The following is a 16,851-nucleotide window of genomic DNA, read 5'->3' on the forward strand; positions in this document are numbered from 1 at the left end:
TTGAACCTACGTATAAATACCATGTGATTTATGACCAGGGGAACGCCTGAGCTGGTAGTTCTCCCTCCAAACTTCTTTACCACAATCTATAGGGAGGATTCAACCACTTCAAATTTAACAGCTTATGCGCCGGCTGTTTTGTTGACTTGCAGGATTCTCTAATATTGATGCAAAATTTCACAGCATTTTATGAAAAGAATTATATAAACGGTGCATTTAGTATTGTCCATTTTTACTATTATTTTTTAAAAAAATTTTAAAAAAAAAAAGAAGAAAAAAAAGCTATTTTAGATTAGTATATACGACTGGAAAAAAAATAGAAACAAATAGTTGATATATAACTAACAGTTGAGCTACGGTTAGGATAGATTATTTAATTATAATGTGGATTATTTAACATTTTCTTTTCGTTTTCTAAGAAAATTTTTTTAAAAAAACAGCAGTTTTCCAAGATTTTAATCTTTTTCTTTTCTCGAATCTGTTTTGATACCTAATGTTGTATGAATCTGATTCTTTTTACTTTGCTTCAAAAGACTAACGCAATATTTGTGACGCATAAAATCAGTATTTTTTATCGTCTTTTTTTAAATAGTTTATAAAAATATGCATTAAGAGCTGTTTTTAGGGAAAATCCCATCTATATGAGTTTTTTTGTTTCGTAATAAATGAGTTTTGAGCTAGCCCTTTTTAAGAGCATAACTGGTATTTCTCCTAACAAAAATAACAATAACTTTTCCTTGTAAATAATACAAAATTTAATTCAGATGTAAACAGCAAATTACTAATGTTCATCAGTATCAATTACTGATGTAACTGCCATCAGTTGATTTAAAAAAAGGGAAATATTGATTAATTCATAGTTTAAAAAAAAACTTACTTTTCATTCCCAAGAAAATTTTTCTTTTTGTTTTAATCTTCGTAAGTAAGTAGCTAAATTTTACCACATTTACCGGATTTTACATTATTTAATTGTTAATTTTACCAAAATCATGAAAAAAGCACTTTAGTAAAAAATACCGAGCATTTTGGTGTTCCAATAGAATTAAAAACATGTAAGTTTTACCATATTCTGGCAGCTTTGACTGTAATTCTTCATAATCTTTCTTACAATTAATCTTTTATCATAATCTTTTTACTATAACTTCCATTTTCACCATAATATTTTGTAGTGAAATTTTTACAGAAAAATGTATTCAATTTACAGTGATTCAGAAATTTTTACTGTAAATATTTCGGTAAAAATAACATCTCAGAATTCTTGTTTTGAAAATTTCACCATTAAAACGAATTTTTCGGTAAAAAAAAATTCTGGCACCTTGATTTTCGGTACTTTTTACCGTAATTTTTTACTGGGTAAAAGAATTCACAACTTTATAATATTTGTAATATTTCTTAATTTTTGATATCTACACATGTTGTTTAATTAATCGTTTTGTTACACTAAATGCTTAAATCAATATACCTTACCTCGTTTTATTTTCAATTATATCAGTAAACTTTATTTAATTCCATCATATTAAACCTTATTTAAATATTTCTTTATTATTCAGACTAAGCAAAACTTAGATGAAACATTTAAACTATTCTCGAGGCATTTCGATGCAAAGAATCAAACACTGATTTTATTCATTTTAAAAATGTGTAAAAGCTTTTAGTCGCCTCACATTTCAAGTCATTTTGAATTAAACTTACTTAGAGTGTCAAACTGTTAAGTTGCTTTTAAGGAATTTCTTTAAGTGGCTTTTAAGTTTTGTTTAATTCTTTTTAAACTTTACTTTAGTTACTTTTCGAAGCGCAAAGGAACAATTCAATACATCTTCTGAATCACGTCGTTTTAAATATGAAATGTACGTGATAGTAATTTGTGACCAAAAAAATGATAATGATTTTCATTGCTATAAAGAACGATTTTCTCACACTGTTAAAAATATCTCAGAACAAGTGGTTAAATAACAATTTGTTTAATTGCCATTTTACCTTGTCAAACAAAACAGTCAAATAACTGTAAATAAGATGGTCATTTTGAATTAAACCCACTTAGAATGTCAAACTGTTAAGTTGCTTTTAAGGAATTTCTTTAAGTAGTTTTTAAGTTTTGTTTAATTCTTTTTAAGATTTACTCTACTAACTTTTCGGAGAGCAAAAGAAGGTAGAAAAGAAGAGCTTACCATATTCAAACATAACAGTCAAATAACTATAAATAGGATGGTATTCCGACTGTCAACTGTGAGAAAAACCGTTTATTAAGTGATTTCATCTAATACAAATAAAAGCCAGAATTTTATCTCACCAACTTGACCCACCTGAAGAAGCCGGTTAGTTCCTTGTAGAAGGGTATTTATTATAACTGATAAAACTAATCAGTCTGTTTCCTGACTAACACAACACAAATCGGGTGTTCGAGAACCAACCAGTGAAGGAACACTACCCAGTGAAAGAACATTTCATATATATTGATTAAAAATAAGAATTTGAAAGTTTTTCTTTAGATTGATTGGTAACAATAGCTTACTGCCAAACAATAGGAAGTCATCTAGCAATGTTTTGGATTACCTGGTCAAATAGACTTCTCAGGAAAAAATTTTGAATTCGTTATTATCTCTGCAACAACTTGTTTCTTTGAAAAAATTATAAGGTGAATGTTTGTATTTATATGTTTGAAGTGGAATTAATTGCATGTAATAGTTTTATTTTTTTCATTGTGAAAAAGAGAATTCAAAATATAGTTATTGAAGTTGCGTTTTATTTTTTTTTTAGTCATCATAGCACAATAAAGTACTGAGATATGGGGGTGTTTATTCACTGGATCACCAAACGATGAAAAACCAGTGAAGGAACAAGTGCTCCATTACTGGGTTTTTTTTCTAAGTTAATGAAAATAAAAGATAAACTTTATTTTCTTGTACCTTTAGTGATGTTCCGCATCAAAAGTATGTTAAAAATACGAAAAACAACTTCTAACCAGTGAGGGAACAGGCATGTTCCTTTACTGGGCATAGATTTCCCAGTGAATGAACAGTATGTGTTAATATGCTGACACTTTAATTTTCAATTCATGAATACAAAAAAAAAGTTACCATTTTCCAAGTATTAATATGTTATAATTTCAAGAATAAACTTGTTTTTAAATATTTGTATGGCTTATAAAATCATAAAGAGCATTTAAAATAACCAAAATTAAGTGTTCCTTTACTGGGTGTTCATTCACTGGTAAGAGTTGTTCCTTCACTTGGTCTTCTTACTACTTGATATTTGAACCTACAAAACTTTCAAACAATATGTCAAAACTTAATAACAATATTTAAAACATTATGTAAGTTCTCTGCAATTTTTTTACATAATTTGCAATTAGTAACAAATATGTTAACACAGTCATTTAACTAAAATTACGAATTTTGAAATTAATATGATTTTTTAAAAGGCAAGCGAAGCTTAAGTGTTCCTTCACTGGTTAGTTTACCCTATCACAATATTTTCTACATTCCCTTCAACACGTGAAGAGTTTTCAGTGCTCTACACTCCCCAATTTGTAACCCCAGACTGATAGAAAACGATATTCTCATTTCCGTACAGATGTCTACATTCAGTATTACTAAACGAAAATTATAGCTCCAATGTCCTGTTAAAATTATTTTTTAGGGTTTTGAAATTTTGCTTAAAGAGAATTGTCAAGAAAACCGTATACTTCTGAGTTCATATGGCTCTTTAACCATACTAGCTGTAAGCAGTTTCAACTCCTTCAAGGTAAAAAATTTTCTTTATCGTGAATTTTACTGTTAATTAAAGGTACAGACTACTGCTGGTTACCAATCGCACCAATTCAGCCCACCTAATGAAGTTACTTAGTTCCTTGCAGAAGGGTACATATTACAGTCACGAAGTCTAATCGATTAATATTCTGACCGGCAGAACGGGGGTTCGAGTCCTGCAATATGTGGCTGGGTGGCGCAGTTGGTTTGTCGTCGGCCTTCTAGTCCCAAGTCTGCGAGTTCGATCCCCGGCCTAGACACCGGATTTTCGGGATGCAGAAAATCCTCAGCGGCCTTGTCGTATGATTATGCGGCATGTAAAAGATTCCTGGAGCGCCTTATTGGTTCTTGGCATTTCCGGCAAAATTAAGTTCCTAGTGCACTTTAGCATCCAAAAAGAGTCTCGGTGCTGCCATCTAGAGTGGCAGAAACTGGACGTCCAAATTAACATGGCCAACGGTATCTCACCCATTGTGGTGGTCCTGAAAGTGTGGATGCCACTTCTGGAGAACGCACTAGGTCTGCTCATCGGGAAGACTGATTGTGCAGCACATGGGAAATAAAAAAAAATCCCACAATATATCCTCCATTCCCTTCGACATATGAAGATTTTCAAGCGTTCTGCCATACCTTTTGTGACCATCGGCTGTTAGGATATAATACTCTCATTCACGCATAGATGGCAGCACCATAAAGCTGTTAAGCTATCTCCAATGTCTAGTTAAATTTTTTTTAAACCATGCTTGTTGTAAATGGCTAAAAAAACAGTACAGTTTTACATTCATTGTTTTTTAATCAAACTAGTTGTAAACAGATTCAAAACCGTAAAGGTAAAAAATGTTCTTTACCGTAAACGTTACGGTTAATTGGATTAACAGACTGCCACCGATTATTTTACCGTAACTTATAATCAAAATTCTAACAGTGTATAAATGCATTCATTTCTATAACTCATAGTGATGGGAAGTTATATTTAAGGTCTTAATATAGTCACGTTGCTATTTGATATGTTACTCAACAATCTAAACTTTAGTATATGGATCACGCATTTGAAATATTTAGCTAAAACCGATTTGTATTGGTAATTTACTCCAAAAAAATTTTTTAATTCTAACAAAATAAAAGCAAAAAAATTATAAATATCATCCTTGAGAGGAAAAAGAAAGGGCAATTTTTTTAGTGTAAGTATTTCAGCAATACATAGTATTGCATGATGATTTTTAAGGATTTAACTTATTCATAATATTTTTCAAAATAATAAACAACTATTTAATGTTTATTAAAATATTATCGAAAACCGATTAGTTAGAGTATTTTGCTTCTGAAAAGATATAATTCTTACCAAATAAGAAAGGAGAAATTATAAATATTTTTACAGTGAATAAAGGGAAAAATCAATTTTTTTTATAGTGCAATTACTTCTAAAACTTAAAGACATATCCAATGATTATAGTTCTGGCATAACTTACATTTTGAAGAGTACTATAAAAGTACTATATAAGTAACTCATGTACTATAAAGTACATTAGTTACTTATTTTAAATATTTAGCAATAACCAATTAGTAATATTGATTTTCTATCAAAAACCTACAAATTCTTGCAAATAAAAGAGAAATATCTTACCTGTGAAGAAAGAGAAACATCAATTATTTCTTAAATTACATTTTTAAGCTTACTATAAGAAGTTAGTATAGTATATGAATTACTTACTAGAAATCTTTAGCAATAACCAATTAGTTATAATACTTTTCTTTCAAAACTACTAATTCTTTAGAATTGAAATTAATCCCATTTTTTTAGTTTCTCTACAAGTCATTAATTCAGTTCGGATATTTTTTATTGCTAATAAAAGATTGAAGCGTTCCATTTATTATTTAATATTTTCTTATGAACCATGATATTTGCCATTGTTTGATTAGGAGATTTGTTTAATATTGGCAAAATGCTTAAAATCAAGTAAATTTCAATTCAAATGTGTAAAATTTTACACTGCATCAAAGCGTAATTAATAATTAAACAACTGAAAACCACTAATAAGGTCGTATTAAGATTTGAACAATTCCTTACTCCTACAGAAATCAAAAAATTAAAACGCATCCACAACTAATATGGTCTCATTAGTTTAAGCTCATAGAAACTCAAATGGAGCCAAACCTATTTACTTGATTCTTTTTAAGATGTGTAAAAACAAAGATTTGTCCTACTAGGACTCATAGTTTTTGTTCACTGAAAATAACTTCACTCGCAGATTGCTAAATTGGCAGCAGCAATTAATTTAACTAAGCTTTTAAACAATGTCAAGATCTGGTGCTTCTGGATCAAGTGAAACTCAGTTATAGTGAAGTAGTTTGCGTGTGCCGGTGCTCATTAAGTTAAGTGTAAATGCAGTAAAAGTCTCGACGTGTCTAATGTATTTCTAGAAAATTATGTAGTACTTGACATCTGTACGAAACAAACAAATGAAACTGAACAAACTAATGTTAGAAGTGTTTTAGATTTTAGTTCGCAATGCTTACTTAAAAGCTAAATAGGATTCAATTTATCTTTCAGTTTGGTACAAATTAATTCACAGCTAGAAATAATCTCATGTGAAATATTTTGTTCACCAAAACAAAATAAGATTTTCTTTTATATTAATTTGGAAATAAAATGGCATTTATTTTTAGCAAAATCAGTTGAAATGAAATATATCTTATGTATTCGCTTTATTTGTCATTATTTTAGCTATCAAACCCGAACCAGTTCGAAGTAAATATGCTTGCTTTTCCGCATTAAAACCTGACATACTGTTCGATAGAACTATTGTGCTTGTCATGATAACTTTTCGTACAAATTTTTCACTCAAGGAGCCAGTTTAAGAGATGAACGTTACTCTGAAATTTTTTCGAAAAAAAATGGATTTCTGCCTTTAATTTTACTTATTATGATAGCATGCACAAAAGAATTTTTGTTTAAGTATAATATGAAAATGATGTAAAAGTTTTTATAACACGAAGCATTTTTTTAAAGGAAATTCTTCAAACCCGCAGGATAACTTTTTGTACAAATTTTTCACTGAAGGAGCCAGTTTAGGAGATGAACGCTACTCTGAAATTTTTTGAAAAAAAAATAAATTTCTGCTTATAATTTTACTTATTACGATAGCATGCACAGAAAAATCTTTGTTTAAGTATAATATGAAAATGATGCAAACGATAATAATTAGAAGAATTTTTTTTCCAAAAGGAAATTATTCAATCCTGCAAATTCAATATAACCGGCAAAAAGAAGAAAAATCATTAACATGAAACAGCAGGTCAGAAATTAGTAACCTCGAGTGGAATTATTTTACATAGTGTAATAATCTTTACATTTAGAGCTAGGACTCAATAGTTCCAAAAGTTTTTCTTTGATTTATTTAAATATTTAACACACTGAGAAAAAAGTATTAACAAAACTACTGGAATACGGCAAAATTTACCACGTTTCTGGATCTATGGGGACACTAAGAAACGCTGTAATATTTACTGAAGTGCCTTATTAATGATTTTCGTAAAATTATCAATAATTAGGTGAAATTTGGTATATGTGGTAAAATTTGGAAATTTTATAATGATACCTGCATGGGCCAAAAACTATTTTGCTTTTTGTATTTTTTACTAAATATGTGGCAATAAGAACTGTAATTTTCTAGACACGAATTTCACGAAAAATCCTCACCATATGAATGGAAAAATAACCATATAATGAAATGAATACCGTATATTTGAGTTTCATTAAACAAAACTATCGTGTTTTCCGCAAGAAATGTCTTTACCATGCAGTGCGGTAATTTAACCAGAATTTTTTTCTCCACGCAGCATGTACACTAGTAATGTAGTTTAATGCACGTAGGGTTCTTTTGAAAAATTATGTTCTTATACTCGCAATATCTAAAACACCTTGAGTTTTTCATTGATTTATATAACGTTACTAAGCAATATGTATAGATTTAATGTAGTTTATTGTACTTTGGATTCTTTTGCATTAAGTTACGAACTATTAATTAGATAGTAATCCCTGGTTATATATTTTTCACTAATTGTCTTGCAAATGCTTTTGCAAAGTCAAGACTATTCACCCCTTCAAAAATCAAAGCCCACGATCAAATAACTAATCTTGACATCGATAGGAAGACAGCCACTACTCTCATCAGACTAAGAACAAAACATCATAGAAACATGAAAATTTCTACAGATGGGACTAGAAAATATCAAACCTGTGGCAACTGTCTTAATGTGGAACTGACAACATATCATGTTTTTAACTGCCCTGCAGTCGCTGCAGGCCTTTACCTCTTAAACTACCCCACAGAAGAGGATTTGTATTCATTTAATGCCATAGAAATAACAAAAACTATTTAAGCACACCATGAAATATGATTCAATAGAGGATACGACACCAACCAACCAACTAATTGTCTATTTTGTTTAAGACACTTGTAAATAATAATTTTCAAAAGAACGAAAAAAATATTCCTTCAGAACCATTTAAACATATTCATTTTTATTATAATAGATTTAAACAAGTTTTTTTCTTCTTTTAAAAATGTTCATTAGAAACTACTGAATTAAAATATTTTCGTGTCAAAGGATGCAATTTTGTCTAACTCCATTCATTTTTAATTATATTAGTGATCTAGAAATAATAAGTACAATAGAAATGAATTATGAAATATTTGATTTTGAATTCTACTTTTGCTTTTTTCTAATACAGATTTTTTTCTCGTGAAGGAATTTTTTTTTTATTCAAAAGACAAAAAGAAATATATTACTTTTTACCAATGTCATTTGAGGAATCTAATTTTTCTCTTTTTTATTCTAAATTGAAGTTATTAAATATAAATTTGTATTGTATGGTTCTTAAATTAAAAAAATTTACATTTAGATCGATTCTAAGTCTCAATTTCAAAGACAAAATAACTTTCCATCAATATTTTATACTATTTTTCTGAAAAAACGTAAAAAAAGTACTTGGTGTGTAAAAAAGCATAGAGAAAAAAGAAAATTCCTCAACAACCAGTTGTTGTCCAAGAAGAAGGTCATGGAGGTTAATGTTCCATTATTTCGAATGCAAAAGACCAAAGGTATGGTGATGAAAATGTGATCAGCATTATGTACTGACAGCCATTAATTCGCAAACCAGCTGGACTGAAGCTGCTGATACTTCAAGTCACGACCCGGGATACAACCCTACTCCTATAATAATAATAATCAGTGCCATCAGAAGACATTGATATTGCGTCAGCAGTGCCTTAAACAGCTTCCAAAACTTGTATTTAAAAAGACTTAAAAAAAGTTGTGCAATAATCAGCTTCATGAGTTGTATTGCGATATAGCTTACCAAAGTTACAGAGAGCTTACAAGATATTAAAATTCAATGAGTTCCAGTAATTTTTTTAATGTATATATGTCAGGGAAATGAATAAAATGGAGATTTGATCAAATTCCTAAGCTAGATGATCCATTCGCCAAAGATGAGTACATGAATTATTTACCAACTGTGTGCATCTTGACACAAAAATCTTGGGTAGACTATATTTGAGGGTGCCCCTTGATTCTTGCCAAGTTGTGATCGCGGTTGATCACCAAACTGAGCGATGTTGAACCCAATCATGATTCTGAATGGTTTAGATTTTAGTGCTATTTTTAAATGTTCAACGGTATATGTAATTTCTGAGGTTAGTTAGTTCTACGTTGGATACCGGCTGGTAAGGTTACTTTTGCTTCTGGTCAATAAGATCGAAGATATGTGGGCAATAATAAAAAGGGACTTGTCACCGCCAGTCCGGTACCACAGACGCCATTTTCGAATCGAATTTCGCCGAATTTATGTGGTGATGGAGCTACACAGATTATATTCATGATAAGTTTAGGCAGTATTTAACTGCTATTAGAGAATTCTGTGCACTTAAATCTGAGAATATTCAAGCTTAATGAAGAAGTGAGTTTTTTTTTCCTTTCTGTGCTTACTCCATTAATTGTTGTTTCGATTCAAAATGTATTTTATTGGGTTTATTAATTTTGCTTATATTGGGTTCAATGCAATTTCACAAAGTTCTGGCCGATGTTTTGGTGAAATTTTTCAATACTTTATTGAAATATCATTATGTTTTAGCCGCCATTTCTGTTACCACGATGTTCTGCGCAAACAGGAATGTCGCCAAACAAAAATCACCAATTTCGCCAAGGAGCACCCTCAAGTACCGAAATCTTACAGTTAGGCCTAATCAAAATTCAAAGAAACTCACTTTGCTTTGTGAATCGAGCAACATAAATTATACTAGTTAGTAGAGTTTAATAAAATTTTTACATCATATATTACATCCATTTTAACACAAGTTTTCATACTTAAACTTAAAATTTAAAGTAGTTTGTTTCAGTTGTAATCTGTAAATAAAATGAATCGAACTTAATCTTTTAACTCGAATTATTCAAGAGGAATCTGAAAAATCTGACACAATGCGTCTGAAATAATTTAACACTGCTGTTGAATATTCAAGTAACTCAACGAGCTGAATTCTCAAAAATATTCCCCTAGGAGGGACGTTTCATTTAGTATGCAAGAAAGTGGTTGTATATCTTAAGAATTGTAAAGAAATCACAATAGCAAAGTAAATATTTAATCTAAAGTTTGGAGAGTTCATCTGAACAAATATCTCATGAGTATTTAATGAAAGTTTTCTTTTTTTTATTTATGTATATTCTCATTTTAATTCCAAGTGTCGCTCTCGTTTCTTAAATTTTTAAAATTTCTGTTTTTGTCTTCCTTTTTGAATTCGCATTACAACATTTAGATACGTTTGTGCTGGAAAGAATAATACATTCTTTTTAATTGCTTGCGTACACTGTAAAACAAGTCCTGAAGAATTATTTTAAAATGTGCCGGCACTCAAGATGACTGCAATTTTTACCATAAAATTTCACAGAGAAAAAAAAATTATGATTTACCGAAGTTTCTAGATTAATATTTATTGAATCATTGTAATTCAGTAAATACTGTAAAATTTATAGTATACAATTTTACGGTTAAAGTGGATTTTACGGCAAAAAGTACAGGCAACTTGAGTGTCGGTATTTTTTATTGTACTTTTTCCGTGTAGATTGTAAAAATTTATGATTTTTTTACTGATTACTAAAATTAAATCAAAGATCCGACGATACAAACGGTCAGCAAAAGCAGGAAAGTACAAAAAAAATGTTATATATAGTCCCTAGTCCAATTATTTTATTTTTTTTACTTTATTTTATGATCACCGTTGAATAGTCGACTCAATTTTTGGGTTTACGACTACTAATGTACAACGCCGTAGCCTTGTAATTTCGAACCAATCCAAAAGACAAGGAAACTCCTGGATCGGTACCCCCAGATGTATTGATTTGTTATGGGAACTTGGAGGACTCTGAGACTCGACAGATTTTACGTGCATCAGTCACCATTTACTACACGGGGAGTCTTCGACCGGCGGGGACCGAACCCACGAACTCTTGGACATGGCCCGGTACCCCACTGACCAGGCTATCCCGGCCTAGTAGCGACAACTTAATTTTACATAGATTAACTTGCAGCGTTACATTACAGACTCAAAGGATGAACATCGACAATAACAGTACAATATAAAATAGCTAGTCACGTCACAGGTATTTATATATTTCTTTTAGTCAAATTATTAGACGCAATTCGCGAATTCAGAATTCTCTAACAGCAGTTAGATGGGGTCTAAATTTATCATGAATAGAATCTGTGTACCTCCATCGCCACATAAATTCGGCGAAATACGAATCGAAAATGGCGTCTGTGGTGCCGGACTGGCAGTGACATTTTATTCTAAAGTCCCTTTTTATGACTGCCCACATACCTCCGATTTTATTGACCAGCAGAAGTAGGCTTAGCAGCCAGTATCCAACGCAGAACTAACGGACCTCTGAATTTAAACATACCGTTGAACATTTAAAAATAACACTAAAATCTAAACCAATCAGAATTACGATTGGGTTTCAACATCGCCCAGCTTGGCGATCAACCGCGATCACAACTTGGCGAGAATCAAGGGGCACCCTGAAATATAGTCTACCCATATTTCTGCATCTATATAATTTGAAAAACAACAGTGAAGAGTCATCCAAATTGCTTGAAATAGTCTCATTTGTGTTTATTACTAATAAATTTTTATCGTTTTCTTGGTAAGTATTTTTTTAAATTTTGAATGAAAACTTATACACAGATTAAAATATTTTAATCCTGAATCTCTGACAAGTTTGGCTAATCATGAGACTCAATGTTAAAATATTTTTTATCACTTTAACTCTTTTATGTTTTCAATATTATTATAAATGAACCCATGAAAAATTTTTCCTAAACTTAATTACATGTCTGGTAATTCTTATGATTTTACTTATTTTTTTAATGAAACCAATCTAAACCGCTGAAAATAATTTTTAATTAAAAAACTTATACCACAATATTTTCTTTCGTTATGTTTCAAACTCCCATCTTATTTAAAACTTACAAAAAAGGGGAATTACTTCGTGTCTTAAGGATAATTACATGGTCGAGAAACTAAAGAAATTTAAATTATTTGGTCTGCTTCGTCTCTAAACGCGCTTATTGCTCTTCATTAATTACATTTGGATGCAACACTTTCGAAACGCAACAACAAAAAAAATTCGTTTCTTTAAGATAAACCGAAAAGTAATGTGAACTGTTCTCTTTAGAGTGCAAGGTGGAAGACTAACCATTAGCAAAATTATTGTTTTTTCTTTCCTTTGTAATTACTATATGCTCTTCTTGGCAGAAATTTTCCAGAGTTCCATTAAAATTGGAAATGCATGAGGAAGTTTAGAAATTTATAAATAAAAAAAATCCTTTGATGGTTTTGGTTTCTCTAATTCCTCGATTAGTTTTATGTTTATTTTAGTTTGATGTTAACGTGATTTAACTGTTTTTGCTTTTTATTCAGAAAATCGATTAAGCTTAATTATTGCAATGTGGAAAATCGCTAAGGACGGATGGAACTAGCAACAATAGCAACCACAAAATTGAAGGTAAGGAAATGTGAAAATTAGCATAAGTGCGTGATACAGGAAGGCGTCTTTTGCGCATGGAAATTTTAGGCTGAACTGGTTTGTCACATGATAACTGTTGACGCGTTAGCTGACTAAGCACAGTAGTGAGTGAAAGTGTTAACTCACATAAAGAAACTTGAAGATTTAAACATTTCTTTATTTCATACAGTACCATCTCGATACAGCGTACAACTGAAGATATTTAAACATAAATATATCTTAACAAAAATGTTGGTACATCACTGGAAACAACCACACAGTGAAGTGACATAGTGAAGAGACAAGACAAAACACATGCTTACAACAATGCATGCCTTACATACAGATTCCATAATGATATGCACGGAATGCGTCACTTACGTTATCTGAAAAGAAAATATCTGTTGTCAACACATGACCGAAACTTAATTCTGTTAATTTAATGTATTCAGAGGAGTAACAAACCACTCCAACAATAAAGTTGATAAAAGTTTTGACACATATATTAAGCGCTATCTTTTAAAATCAAAGTATGACGGGAAAAAGATAAATTGACGTACTTGCGATTTGTCATGCATTCCTGATGTCTTGTAGATGCCTTTACGCGTGGCCGTATTATCGGAAAGATTGAAGAAACCGAAAAATAACAAATGTTGCTAAAGAGTTTGCCGTCTACAGAGTTGTTTTAAGGCTGAGGAAATCATTTCAAACTGATGGAATGAGTAGAAGACGTCATGAAGGTTTTGTTCCATGTACAATTCTTGAAGAAGACATTTTCATAGTACCACAGACAAAAAGAAGCCGGAGCAGTACAGCCAGTCAGGTAACAAATTAGTATCATGTTGCTGCTGGTACGCGAATCTTCCGCAAAACTGTAGTCAGACACTTGCTAGCAGGAGGACTATACACAAGCCGACCTGTTGCGTATGCATACCATTGTCCAGACGTCACCATGGAGACCATTTGCTATGGTGTCTTCAGCATCCAATAAGAGCAAAGTGAACTGGGCTTGCGCACAATTCTCGGAAGAGAGTAGCGTGAGATTGGTACTGCGCATAATCAAACAAACATACAGGAGAAGGACAGATATCCAACACGTAGTATCATGGTTCGGGATGGCATTATGACTAATGACCGCACGCCCCTCTATGTGCTTCCAACTTGGACTATGACTGACCAACGCTACATTAATGATATTCTTCTGCCTCATGTTTGCTTGTTCCATGGTGATGTCGGTGACAAACTTTTTATGGACGAAAACGCAACTTGTCATCGAACAACAGCTATCAAGAAGTGTGTACAATGCGAGGATATTCACTGCCTCATATGGCCAGCATGTTCTTCAGATCTGAATCCTGTCACAGACCGTCGCCAATAGCCGATTGTGCAACTCTAGTGGGACGCAGAAAAGAAATAGAAATTTCTCTTGATGTAGGATTAAAAAGAAAGTACTAAAATACCTTTTTGCAGTTGGCTGATTACAAAAGAAAAATTTATCGCTAACATAACGAAGGAAGTTAAATGTCAATTTTAGGGGTCAACACACATGCTAATATGTTTTGATATTGAACCCCACTACGAAAATGGTAATTAACATTTGTCTCATAAAAAATTTTATCTTATACATTCTTGAACAACACAACTGTACTTTATTTATAACGTAATAACCTCAATATTCCTTTTCGCCAAATTTACTTGAAAAAATATAAAAGTGTGGACATCAGAGCTCAATAAAATTTCATTTCTAAATATTAGGGGAATAATAGCAGAGGTTCATAAATTGTTTTTTTTTAATAAATTTTTAAAATTCAAAATATTTATAATTGTTTTAAAAAAATTAGAGAAATTACAGAATTTCAAAAAAAAAATTAGTGCTACTTGCTCGCCAGAGATGGATAGTTCTTTTCTTATTTTTTGAATGATCAATCAAATTAATGAATAATTAACATTTCGAAAACAACTCGTGAATAGTTTTTGGACTAATTATCTTACATATCGATTTTGATAATCTTTGCAAAATATTGTTATAGTTATCATAATTATGTTAGAAATATTTGAAGAAAATTTAATGAGAGGCAAGTTATGCCTTACACAATCATTACATCAATATATTAGAATTAGTTATTCTAAATTATTAAAAGAAATCTTTAGCAGACTGAATTTGTTCTTCAAAAGAAACAATATTTATCTTCTTTGTATTATAATTAGGTTTCAGTAAGGATTTCAAAATTAACGTTTCAAATGTACTTGACACACTAATTTCATTATTTGAGGTATTCAATTTTAATTTAGTATAGTTTCTAGCAATTAATTTAGTAATAGTTAAACTGAATAAGTAACTATATTCATTTTTTGTAATAGTTCAATAGTTAAAAACAAATGCTTAAAATATTTAAAACAAAAATCTCGTAATTTCTATTGAGTTGAGCTACATAAATGGCTGAGTTCTATAGTGTTGTTTAAACATTTTATTCGCGCTTACACAGTCAGCTGTTTGTACGCCTATTATTACGTTTTGTTTTATTAAACATATCTGATTCTGTTATACGTGATTTTGAACAAGTTACAGGGGTAAAATTTATTGTATTTAATTATTATTTCACCATATTCAATCAAAACAGTCAAATAAGTTTAAAAACGATGATATTCAAGTGTGGGAAAAAAGTTTATTGATTGTTTTTACTAAATGATGTTTTATAACCAGAATTCTATCCACGCTAACTAGGCCCACATGAGGCCATTTTGATTCGTAAAGTTGAGTACATATTGTGGCTGAGAGGGCAAATCTGTCAATCTCATGACCGACTGAAAAACAGTTCGAATCCCGAGCAGTCCTTCTATGGTCTAAAAATGGCTTGCATGTTTTTTCCTTTTCTTCTATGCAAGTACCCTGTACTCTTCAATCGACGACCCTGGACTATAAGAAGAGCAAACTATCATTCACGCGTAAATGGCACAGCATGCACAGAGCTCCAATGTCTGTTTAAATATTATTTTCATGGTTAAGAAACTTTGCTAATTGCAAATCGTTACAAAACCGTATAGTTTTGTTTTCATGATTTCTTACCCGTACCAGTTGCAAATAGTTTGAAAACTACAAAGGCAAAGAAATTCTACTAACCATGGACCTTATGGTTAATCTGATGAACAAACTGCTGCCGATATTTTTACTGCAATTTCAGAATTAAAATTATAACAGTGCGTTCTGTATGTAAATGGCATTTCAATGATATATCTAGTTAAAAAAAATAACAGTTCTGTTTAACCTGAATATACAGTGTTTAAAATCATTCATCTGATAATTTTTCTATTCATAAGGAAACAGTTTACCGGAAATTCTGGTTTCCAAAATTATAGAATAGAATAAATGGTTATTATGCAATGCTTTAAAGATGTTATGTTCCAAATTTTTTCCAAATTTCCAAATTTTAGCATATTTACGAAATTTTGTCATATATTATAAAACCTTATTTCATTGTTAATATTTCTGACGTCATTACCAAAGCGCTTCGGTAAAAATTTCCAAGCTTTCTTGGTGTTCTCTTAGAGCCAGGCATGCGGTATATTTTACCATATTCTGGTATTTTCGACCATACTTTTTTGTCAGTGCATGACTGCTTCTTATCTGAGCGTCTGTTCGGAGCGAAATTACTACTTTCAGTATTAAAAATGTTTCAGAGCCCGTTTTTTAATGATTTATGGTCTATGGCTTAGATTTATTTTTAAAAAATAAATAAACATTGCATTGTCTATAGTTTTACAATGCAATGTATCAGAAAACTATGGTTTGTATGTTGTTAAGCATAATTATTATTTATACTTTTTTACATCTATTATGATATAATTTGCATTATTTTTAATCCTTAATAGAATCCTAGTTAAGAATTGATTCAGTTCAGTCTTTGCTTTGTCCTATCGCTTACAAGGTGAGCTTTTCGAATAGTAAATATTTCGTTTTTCATAGATTATAGATATCTCTTAATTGTTTAAGGGGATAAATTAAAAGTTTTAACGTTTTCAAATTAAAAACATATTTTTT

General features: G+C 30.8%; 1 protein-coding gene across 50 annotated transcripts in view; it reads left to right on the top strand.

Annotated features, from left to right (window-relative positions):
• The window catches only part of LOC107444790 (uncharacterized), an 87,459-nt gene that overhangs the window by 37,774 nt on the left and 32,834 nt on the right, over positions 1-16,851 (top strand). For 8 of the 50 annotated variants that reach the window (XR_011637803.1, XR_011637806.1, XR_011637796.1 and 5 more), the window contains one exon: positions 3,640-3,744. The exons of 32 other annotated variants lie outside the window; for them this stretch is intronic. The gene's annotated coding sequence lies outside the window, so the exon portion shown is untranslated. Of the gene's footprint in view, positions 1-2,114; positions 2,316-3,639; positions 3,745-12,727; positions 14,399-16,682; positions 16,739-16,851 lie in introns of all 50 variants that reach the window. 10 more of the 50 variants (XR_011637798.1, XR_006224937.2, XM_043040409.2 and 7 more) reach the window with 3 other exon arrangements.

Source organism: Parasteatoda tepidariorum, chromosome 9, assembly GCF_043381705.1.
Source record: "Parasteatoda tepidariorum isolate YZ-2023 chromosome 9, CAS_Ptep_4.0, whole genome shotgun sequence".
Taxonomy (NCBI): Eukaryota; Metazoa; Arthropoda; class Arachnida; order Araneae; family Theridiidae; genus Parasteatoda; species Parasteatoda tepidariorum.